Source organism: Gorilla gorilla, chromosome 5 (assembly GCF_029281585.2).
Source record: "Gorilla gorilla gorilla isolate KB3781 chromosome 5, NHGRI_mGorGor1-v2.1_pri, whole genome shotgun sequence".
Lineage (NCBI taxonomy): Eukaryota > Metazoa > Chordata > Mammalia > Primates > Hominidae > Gorilla > Gorilla gorilla.
In genome coordinates, this window is record NC_073229.2 from 164,505,838 (window position 1) to 164,517,324 (window position 11,487).

At 43.6% G+C, this 11,487-nt stretch overlaps 1 pseudogene; it reads right to left on the reverse strand.

Annotated features, from left to right (window-relative positions):
- Positions 1-244: 244 nt before the first annotated feature.
- Positions 245-9,780, reverse strand: LOC134758708 (uncharacterized; annotated as a pseudogene).
- Positions 9,781-11,487: the final 1,707 nt, after the last annotated feature.

The window sequence follows — 11,487 nt, forward strand, 5'->3', positions numbered from 1 at the left end:
TAGACTAATTCTGAAAAAAATGTTGTGGCCAGAGCTGTTTCACCCTGGTGAAAGAAATTAAATTTTGTATAGGGGAGGGCAGTTACATTTTAGAAGAGAGGTAGCTGTTTAGGGGAGTATATAATCCCATGGGTATTCAGGACTAAGTGGTCCTTGGCAAAGACACCTTATGGTGGGGAACAGAATGAAGGTGAGAACAGCAATTATAGACAAGACTGTAAAGAAGATATCCATGAAAGGTTAATTATTGACACTTATCTTTTATGATTTTTAGCTTGAGGTCTCCAATTTCTTCACACTGGTGCTTCAGGTGCTCTTCTGGGTCAACAGAGGTAATTCCACCAGTTTGCCGTGCCTTTACTTGAGTATAATGAATCCAAGAATCTATTCTAGTGACATTCACTGCTGAAGGAGTAGGAATAAGTAAAGTGTAAGGTGCCTCCCAATCTTGGCCTAGAGAGGGAGAAAAAGAAGGAAGAGCCTGTACCAGTACTAAGTCCCCCGGGTTGAATATGGTTGGCCCTGGTTCACAGGGTTGGGCTTCCAACAGTTATTTCAGTTTTTGTAGAAAATGGGCCAAAGCAGTTGCATGTTTAATCAAATCTGGTTTCTTCATCTAGCAAGAAATCACTGGTGAGAAAAGCCATCCATACATGATTTAGAAGGAACTTAAACCCAGTTTCAAAGGAGTGTTTCTAACATGTAGCAGGGCAATAGGAAGAAGAGTAATCAAGGGGAGATGAGTCTTTTGAGGGAGTTTTCTGATGTTCCTTTTCATAATATTATTTGTCTCTTCTACTGTTCCTTTTCATAATGTCATTTTGCCTCTTCTACCTTTCCTGTGAATTGTGGTTTCCAAGCACAATGGAGATGGTATTCTATGCCTAGTGCCTTTGATAATCCCTGGGTGACAGCCACCTTGAATGAAGGGCCGTTATCTCTCTGGAGGTACTTAGGGAGTCCAAAGCCAGGAATTATCTCATTAATTATTACGTTTATCACCTCAAAGGCTTTTTCTGTCTGACATGGAAGTGCTTCTACCCAGTTAGTGAAGGTATCTACCCATACCAGGAGGTACTGGATGCCCCTTATCTTTGGCATATGGGTGAAATTCATCTGCCAGTCTTCCCCCATGTAGCCTCCCATTCTTTGGGTTCCAGCGGGGAAGAACCTGTTGATTGAGGAAACTATTTTTAAGACAAGTCTCATGAGCATTAATGACCTGTTTGATTATTTTTAGCAGATTTTTACCTGAGAACAACCTTTGGACCAACTGATACATTTTATCCTTTCCTAGGTGGAAGGCTTGGTGAAGGATTTTAAGAACTTTCCATTGGCCGGAAGTTGGTGGATGGTTTGCCATCCTCCTATTGTACCTATCATGACGGGTTAAAGGTGTATTCCCAAGAGGTGGCCCATTCTATTTCTGCAGAAGAATATTGAAGTTTTATTTTTCTTATGGAGCCCTCTCAGAGCAGAGGGGCATCAGGTGGATTGGAAATCTGGGGCCTCTCACTGCTGATTTAGCTGCTTCATCTGCCAATGTATTTCCCTCACCTATTTCATCCATCCCCTTTTAGTGGCCTTTACAATGTGTTACTGCCTCACCCTGTGGAAGGAAAATTGAGGATAATAGTCAGTTAATTTCCTGAAGGCATTTAATAGGAGACCCATTAGCTGTGAGGAAGTCTTTCACTTTCTAGATAGTGGCATGGGCATGGAGGTCTAGGAATGCATTCTTATAATCAGCATAAATGTTAACTGCTTTCTCTTTGCTTAATTCAAGAACCCTCATGAGGGCAATTAGCTCAGCTGGTTAAGCACTTGTGCCCAAGCAGAGAGGCACACTCTCAGTAATGTCGCTAAGGATGAGCACTGCATATCCTGCTTTGTGAATCCCTTGTTCTACAAAAGAACTTCCATTTGTAAAGAGACTTCATGGGTTCCTTAAGGGGGTTTCTTTGAGGCCCTCTTTGGCCACATAGGTTTGCACTACTATCTGTTCACAGTCATTTTCAGGATCCCCAGCATCCTCTGGGAGGAAGCTGGCTCTATGTTTAGGGAGGGACAGGTCCTTACCTGGACTGTAGATCTCTCCAATGGCAGAGCTTGATATTTGAGGAGGTGGTTGTCCATTAGCCAGAAACTCCCCTTGGAAGACAGCAGTACTGCCACATTATGTGGGGTATAAATGGTTAAGTTATTCCCCATGGTTAACTTAGTAGCCTCTGGAAACAGCCGAGCTACCTCTGCAACTCCTCAGAGGCAGGAAACCCATCCTTTAGCCACCAAATTAAGCTCCTTGCTTAGGTAGCCTATGGGCTGCTGGACTGGACTGCAGACCTGGGTTAGAACTTCCAGAGTCATTCCCTTCCTTTCTGATACATAAAGATTGAATGTCTTACCTATGGGAAGACTAAGGGCTGTTGCCTCAAGCAAGGCTTGTTTCAATTGGTCAAAGGCCCTTTTAGCCTCTGGTTTTCCAGTCAGGGATTGAGTCTTAGCTGCCTGAGTATCCTTTATTAGGTGGTATAAAGAATGAGCTATCTCACAGTACCCAGCTATCCATCCATAATCTGCAGAATCTTGTAATGCCCAAGAATCCCCTCAGTTGTTTGAGGGTTTTGGGGAGGTGAAAGGAAGAGATGGGCTTAATACTTTCTTCACCTAGTACCCTGATATGCTCTGACAAGACTAGACCTAGGTACTTCACTGAAGTCTGACAGAGCTGAGCCTTAGATTTTGAGACTGCATTTGTCAGGGTTATCTAGAGTGACAGAGCTAATAGGATATATATGAGTTTATTAAGGAGAATTGACTCACCTGATCACATGGTGAAGTCCTATGTTAGGCCATGTTCAAGTTGAGGAGCAAGGAAGCCAGTGGTGGATCAGTTCGAGTCCTAAAACCTTAAATGTAGGGAAGCCAACAGTGCAGATTTCAGTCTGTGGCCAAGGGCCCAAGAGCCCTTGGTGAACCACTGGTGTAAGTCCAAGAGTCCAAAAGCTGAAGAACTTGGAGTCCGAGGTTATGGGGCAGGAAGCATCTAGCATGGGAGAAAGATGAAGGCTGGAAGACTCAGCAAGTCTGCTCATCCATCTTCTCCTACCTGCTTTATTCTAGCCACACAGGCAGCTAGATGGTGCCCACCTGGACTAAGGGTGAGTCTGCTTCTCCCAGTCCACTGATTCAAATGTTAATCTCCTTTGGCAACACCCTCACAGACACACCCGGGAACAATACTTTGCATCCTCCAATCCAATCAAGTTGACGCTTAATATTAACCATTACAAGTCCACCCCTTGTCAACTTGAACCCATACATATCTCCTGAAATCATACATAATCTTCAAATAAAGCTAATAATAAGGTTATATTTATGCCTAATACAATACGAGTATCCTTCGTACAACCACAAGCACACTAATCCTTAACATAAATGCTATTACATAGAGTTAACAACCCTTAAATGCTAATATGAATTCAACAAATCTTTTGTCACATGATAAAGGCAAAAGAAAGGAAATAAAATGAAGATATTTTCTTAGTACAGGTGTATACATACACAAACGTGTTCTTAACAAAAGAAGGAGGAAATAGTCATGACAATTACAGTCATTTCTGCAGTTGGTCACGTGGTTGTAGCTGGTATTGATGACTACCTTCCTCTACTGTCTATTCTGTATTCCCTTTGCCTTCAGCAAGCACCTCAGCAGGTTGTGGTTTTTACCCTGTAGAGTGACCCAAACCTTCATTCCTGAAGGGTTTGGGCCATTTGTAGTCCTTCCTGGATTGGGTTGTTGTTGTTTCCCATTGACTTTAATCACAGGGCATGGTAGTACTAAGAGACACCCTAAGGGATCTCCTGTATTCCACACATATTCTCTCTTACCTCCATTGTGGAGCAGTAGACTGATTTCATCTTGTTAGTCTGGGTCAATCACCCAGCCAACACTGTAACTCCCTTCTTAGCCTGTTGACTCAGAGTAGGAGGACTCCAAAGTGTCTGGGTGGCAATCTTAACTACCAGTTTAATGGAATCATTGTTGTGTCTCCTGGTGGCAGCATTCCTCCTTCTGGAACTAAGACTTCTAGGCCAGCAGAATGTAATGTCTCAGGAACAGGAAGCAAACATTTTTCTAGGGGGTCGCTAGGAGTGATGGTGTGTGGTGCCACTTCCACTTCCATCCCTTGATTCCTGGACCCATGAATTCTTGAATTCTGACTATGGGAGAAAGAGTACTATGTAGTAAATGCTGATTCAGAGCATACATTGGCTTCTGAAGAACTTTGTCCCAGCTCTGCAAAGTATTGTCACCTACTTGGCATCATAATTGTGACTTCAGAAGGCCATTCTACCATTCTATCAATCCAGCTGCTTCAGGATGATGGGGAAGATGGTAAGACCAGTGAATTAAATGAGCATGAGTCCACTGCTATACTTCTTTAGCCACAAAGTGAGTGCCTTGGTCAGAGGCAATGCTATGTTGAATACCATGACGGTGGGTAAGGCATTCTGTGAGTCCACAGATGGTAATGTTGGCAGAAGCATTGTGTGCAGGATAGGCAAACCCATATCTGGAGTAAGGGTCTATGCTGGTGATGACAAACTACTGCTCTTTCCATGATGGAAGGGATACAATATAATCAACCTGTCACCAAGTAGCTGGCTGATCACCCTGAGAAATGGTGCTGTACAGAGGGCTCAGTGTTGGTCTCTGCTGCTGGCAAACTGGACACTCAGTGGTGGCCGTAGCCAGGTTAGCCTTGGTGAGTGGAAGTCCATGTTGCTGAACCCATGAGTAACCTCCATCCCTGCCATCACGGCTACTTTGTTCACAGGCCCGTTGAGAGATGACAGGGGTGGCTGGGGAAAGAGGCTAAGAGGTGTCCACAGAACGAGTCATCCTATCCACTTGATTATTAGAATCTTCCTCTGCTGAGGTCACGTTTTCATGAGCACTCACATGAGGTACAAATATCTTCACAGTTTTGACAACTCAGACAGGTCCATCCACATACCTCTTCCCCAAATTTCTTTGTCAACAGTTTTTCAATCATGCTTCTTCCAAGTCCCTGACCATCCAACCAAACCATTGGCTACAGCCCATGAATCATTATATAATTGCACATCTGGCCATTTCTCCTTTCATGCAAAGTGCACAACCAGGTGTACTGCTCAAAGTTCTGCCCACTGAAAAGCTTTCCCTTCACCGTCTTTCAGAAATGGCCTAGAAAGGGGCTGTTGTGCTGCAGCTGTCCACTTTCAGGTACTGTCTGCATATAGAGCAGAACCACCTGTAAACCAGGCCCTTGTGTTCTCTTCCTCTGTCAGTTGATCATAGGGAACTCCACATGAGGCTGTTGGTGCAGGCTGTTGGGGAGAAGGCAGGGTGACAGGAGTAGAGACCATGGGCATTGGAGCCACTTCCTCATGTAACTTATTTGTGCCTTTAGGACCTGCTCGAGCACTATCACATATATAACACTTCCATTTGATGATGGGATATTACTGTGCATGCCCTACTTTATGGCTAGATGGGTCAAAAAGCACCCAGTTTATGATATGCAGTTCAGGTCATGTGGTGACTTGTGACCCATAGTCAAACGTTCAGTTTCTACTAAAGCCCAGTAATAGGCCAAGAACTGTCTCTCAAAAGCAGAGTAGTTATCTGCAGAAAATGGCAAGGCCTTGCTCCAAAATCCTAGAGGCCTCTGCTGTGATTCACCTATGGGGGCCTGCCAAAGGCTCCAATCAGCATCCTTATCTGTCACTGACACCTCAAGCACCATTGGATATTCTGGGTCATATGGCCTTAGTAGCAGAGCAGCTTGCACTGCAGCCTGGATCTGTTGCAGAGCCTTCTCATATTCTGGACCCCACTCAAAACTGGCAGCCTTTAGGGTCACTCGATAAATGACCCAGAGTGACACACCCAAATGAAGAATGTGTTGCCTCCAAAATCCAAATAGCCCCACTAGGCATTGTGCCTCTTTTTTGGTTGTAGGAGGGGCCAAATGCAACAACTTATCCTTCACCTTAGAAGAAATATTTTAACAGCTCCCACACCACTGGACCTCTAGAAATTTTACTGATGTAATCTTAGTCGGATTTATTTCCTATCCCCGGCAGGCAAATGTCTCACCAATAAGTGTGTTTGCTGTTTCTCGCTCAATGGGTCCAATCAGCATAATGTCATTAGTGTAATGGATGAGTTTGATATCTTGTGGAAGGAAAAAGCAACCAAGATCTCTGTGAACAAGATTATGACACAAAGCTGGAATGTTGATATACCCCTGATGTAGGACAGTAAAGGGACATTGCTGGCCTTGCTAGCTGAAGGCTAATTGTTTCTGGTGGACCTTATGGACAGGAATGGAGAAAATGGCATTTGCCAAATCAATGGCTGCATACCAGGTACCAGGAGATGTGTTAATTTGCTCAAGCAATGAAACCACATCTGGTACAGCAGCTGCAATTGGAGTCACCGTTTGGTTAAGCTTATGATAATCCACTGTCATTCTCCAAGATCCAACTGTCTTCTGCACAAGCCAAATAGGAGAGTTGAATGGGGATGTCATAGGAGTCCTTGATGGTGGGACTAATCTCTGCAATCCCTCCAGGAATGCAATATTGTTTTTGATTTACTATTTTTCTAGGTAGAGGCAGCTCTAGCAGCTCTAATGGCTTTAATTTGGCCTTTCCACCATAATAGCCCTCACCTTACCAGTCAGGGAGCTAATGTGGGGATTCTGCCAGCTGCTAAGTATGCCTATGCCAATTATGCATTCCAGCACTGGGGAAATGAGTCTGGGGACCCACTGGATCCACTGTAAGTCAGACCTGAGCTAAAACTGCATTAATCACCCGAACTCCATAAGCCCCTACTTTAACTGGAGGACCACAATGACATTTTGGGTCCCCTGGAATCAATGACAGCTCAGAGCCAGTGTCCAGTAGTCCCCAAAATATCTGATTATTCCCCTTCTCCCAGTGCAGTTACCCTGGTAAAAAGCCAGAGGTCTCCTTGGGGAAGGATGGGAGAAATATTAACAGCATAAATTGTCTGTGGTGTAGTGGTGTCCTTCCTCAATGGGACCCGGCCTCCCTTCATTCAAGGGGTTCTGGGTCTATAAACAGGTACAAGTCTGAAATTGGTTGTGGGGCTGTGATTCTCTGTTTTTATAATTAAAATTCGTCTTTTTTTTACTTGACCTGGAAGTTTTCTGCTTATACAAATTAAGTAAGAATGCAGTAGACTTCCTATTAATTTAACTTCTAGAAATACCATGATTAATTAGCCAGTGCCGGAGCTCTACATGAGTCAGACTATTCCGATTGCTGCTTTGCCTCTGCTGTCCATTATGGTGACTATGCCCACTTTGCCTTTGACAGTTGAGTGCCACCTCTTGGCTCCTGCCACCTCAAGATCCAATTATTCCCATTGCATTTAAATTTTATAATTGAATGACTGTGGTTCCTATGGTAAGATCTGGCATACAGAGAAGACCAATGAAAGAGCTCTTCAAGGATGCAGGTACTCCCCTCACAAATTTATTTGGCAAGGTATTGGTGAATGGTATGTCTTCTGGATCCTCCCTGCTGAGATGGGTAGGTCTAAAGTGACTAAGCCACTCTAGCATCCCAATTTCCCTTAGCCTTTGGATCCCTTCCTCTACATTAAACCAAGGGAGATCCAGCATTTCCAGCTTGCTTACTGTGGGCTATCTTTTGATCTATATTTCAGCTAACCGAGCAATTAAATTATTAGAACTTTTTTTAACTCCCCAAGCTGCAACATTAAATGCAGAATCCCTGCTTAGTGGCCCCAAAATGAATGAATTCAGCCTGATCCAACTTTATGTTCCTTCTACCATTATTCCACACCCTAATATCCATTCTTATGCCTGTTCTCTAGATTTATGCTTATATAAATTAGAAAATTCAAGCATTTTTGGGGGGTGTAGCACAACTCGTGGATCACACTCTGAACCTCACTTCTAGGGGCCTTTAGTCTAGTGATAGGTCTAGAAGCAAACAGAGGTGTTAGTGGTGGGTTCTGAGAAGACTCAACCTTGTCTTTCCTGGCAACTGCCTGAGGGGAGGCCATCACTGTTGCCTCAGCCAGTGCATAGTTAATCTCCTCAGACAAAGGTGAAAAGGCTGATGGCAGCATAAGTGGGGGAGGGGATGTTGCCACCATTGGAGGTGGGAAGGCTGTTTCCTCTGGCAAAAAGGCTCATCAGAGTTTACAAGCTTAGTGTCCCCAGCTTCATCAGGGTCCTCCCACATGTCCCCATTTCAAGTTGCAGGGGCACATTATTTTCCAATCAATGCCCTCACTTTAATTGTGGACATCTGGTAAGACTGAGCATGCACTTTTCATTGCAGGTCAGCCACTCACATGATAAAAACTTGTGTCTGATTTTTGGCAATTTCTGCCAGTTGTCTACAAGAGATAAGACTATCACTCAAGGTAATGTTAGAAGACTTGAGGCACAGTATGTGCTTCTGGAGCTGGGAGTTAGAATCTTTGAGCTCATTCTTTTCTTTCATCACTTTTTCCAGCAAACTTAGGAGCAACCAGCCAACTTCATTATATTCCTTTTGGTTCAACACATATGGTAAAAGGTATTATATATAGATTCATTAAACTCCTTGCCTCTCACAAGCAGTGAATCAGAAGTATCAAATGCATTTATTTTGCATAAGTCTGTAAACAGTTCACACCAAGGACTATCAGTGTTCTCCATACTATTAGGAGTAGAGTCCTTAGCATTTTTGAGTCTAATCAGATTAAGCAGCCAACTCCAGAAACCCCAAAACCAACTGAAGAAATCCATCCTTAAAATTATTTTCCTCTAGAACAACTCTGGTACCAAAATCTGTATTAGTAAGGGTTCTCTAGAGTGACAGAACTAATAGGATATATGCATATATGAAATGGAATTTATTAAGAAGAGTTGACTCACACTATCACAAGGTAAAGTCCCATGATAAACCATCTGCAAGTTGAGGCACAAGGAAGCCAGTGGTGGATCAGCCCAAGTCCCAAAACCTCAAAAGCAGGAAAGCTGACAGTACAGCCTTCAGTCTGTGGCCAAAGGCTCAAGAGCCCCTGGAAAACTACTGGTGTAAGTACAAAAGTCAAAAAACTGAAGAACTTGGAGTATGAAGTTATAGGGCAGCAAGTATGTAGCATGGGAGAAAGATGAAGGCTGGAAGACTCAGCAAATCAGCCCATCCATCTTCTCCTGCCTGCTTTATTCTAGCCACAAAGGCAGCTGATTAGGTGGTGACCACCCAGATTGAGAGTGAGTTTGCTTCTCCCAGGCTCAAATGTTAATCTCCTTCAGCAACACCCTCAGAGACACACCCAGAAACAAAATTTGCATCTTTCAATCCAATCAAGTTGATGTTCAATATTAATCATCACAGAGACCTTATATCCTCTGTTAGCCAGAAAATTAAGAATAGCTCTACTGCCCTCCTGAATAATTTGTTCAGTTGAGGCACAAAGAAGAATGCCATTTACATATTGTAAAACTTTAACCTGGGTGTAAAATAACTCAGATCTTTTGACAATGCCTGCCTGAACAGGTGGGGGCTGTCTCAGAATTCCTGAAGTAATACCGTCCAGGTTAGCTGGGTGGTCTGGTTGGAGGGATCCTCAAATGCAAACAAATATTTGAAGTCAGGGTGTAGCAGTATGCAGAAAAAGGCATCCTTCAGGTCCAGGATTGTGAACCATTTAGTTCTCTCAGGTATTTGAATTAGCATGGTATAGGGATTGGGAATCACCAGATGAATTGGAACCACAGCTTCATGAATGAGGCACAGGTCCTTGACCAGTCTCTATTTCCTGTTGGGTTTCTTTACCCCCAATATCGGAGTATTACAAGAGTTATTGCAGGATTTGAGGATAACTTGCATCCTCAATTATCGATGATGGCTCCTAGCCCTTTCCTAGCTTCTGGTTTTAGGGTATATTGTCTCTGATTAGGGAAGTAGGTGGGATCCTTAAGGTGGATTTGGACTCGTATGGCAGTTGTGGCTCAGCCAATTTTCCTGTGAGTTGTGCAGACTTCGGGATTAACATCAGTCTCCACCAGAAGGAGAAAAAGAGTCTGTCCTGGAGCCATAAGGATGGTGGTTCCCATGTGGGCTAAAATATACCTTCCTAGCAGAGGAGTTGGGCTTTCAGGTATGAAAAAGGTATGAGTAAACAAATGGACTCCCCAACTACAACCAAGGGGTAAATGGTTGGGGAAAGTATTGGGTTAAAGGCTTTCCTGAGACACCCCTTCATAGTCTTGCTAATGGAGGAAGGGAAGCCTGGATTGCAGAGAACAGAAATGGCAGCTCCAGTATCCAGGAGTTCCTCCCTTCCTGTTGTTTGGGAGTGTTACTGCTGTTTTTACTCCTGCTGCCTGCAGCTCAGTGAGCAGGAGTGTTACAGCTCTTTCACTTCTGCAGTTTGGTGAGTTCCGGGTTCTGGTCTTGTGACCAAGAGGAATAAGTACACAGACATCAGAGAGTAAGTAAGGAAGAGTAGAATTTTATTGAGCAACAGAAAGAATGCTCTCAGCCATGAGATGGGACCTGAAAGCAAGTTGCCATCTGTGAGGCTAAGTCCAGGGGTTTTATGGGCTTAGAATGGGGAGATGCATGCTGTTTGGTCCATGGGTAGTCTTGGAAAAAGCACCATTTGATTGCTTAAAAGGCATAATTCAGAACGAACCGAGAGAGTGGGTAAGATGGGGATAGGAGTTCTCACCCTGGGCATGGACTCTATCTGAGACCGGGAGCTTGGTTTTCAGGCTTTAAACTGTTCTTGGCTTGAAGGTTGGGTTTCACCAGGGACTCATCCCTATCTGCCTAGAAATTTGTCTGTCTCCTGTTGCTATCAAAGGTAGTCAAATGTGACAATCATAGAAGTTCGAAGGAAAGTTTGTGTCAACAGTAGAGTTTCATTTTGAGCAGAGAAAAAGGCTCACTGGTTTCAGGGACCTGTAGACCATTTGTGGTCTTACCAAGAGGCTGAAAGGGTAGGGGAAGAGAGCCAGGGTTGAGTGCAATGAAAAATGCAAGTTAAGGAAACAAATATATTCAGAAAAGAGGTTTTCCAGAATTTAACTATTAATGGAAGGAAAGAGTAGGGAAAGTGAGAATAAAGAATGAGGAATATTTGATTAGTTTTAAAGCTAAAGAGAAATGTCCATTTCAGAAAGAGGTGAGAGAAAAATATCCAATCACTTAAGCTAATTAAGAAGGCAAGAGAGAAGTGCATCTATTAAAAAGGAGGATAGCTATGTGAGGGAAGTACATCCCCTGTAATACAAAAGGAGGAAGAATGGAAGAATACATGGGGGCCCATAAACATGGGCTCAGAGGATACATCATGTGATTTGGAAGGGTTCCTGTCTGAGGGCTTCTATGTTGGTATAGCAGAAGGTAGATCTATTTGCTGAGAAAATTGATGAGATA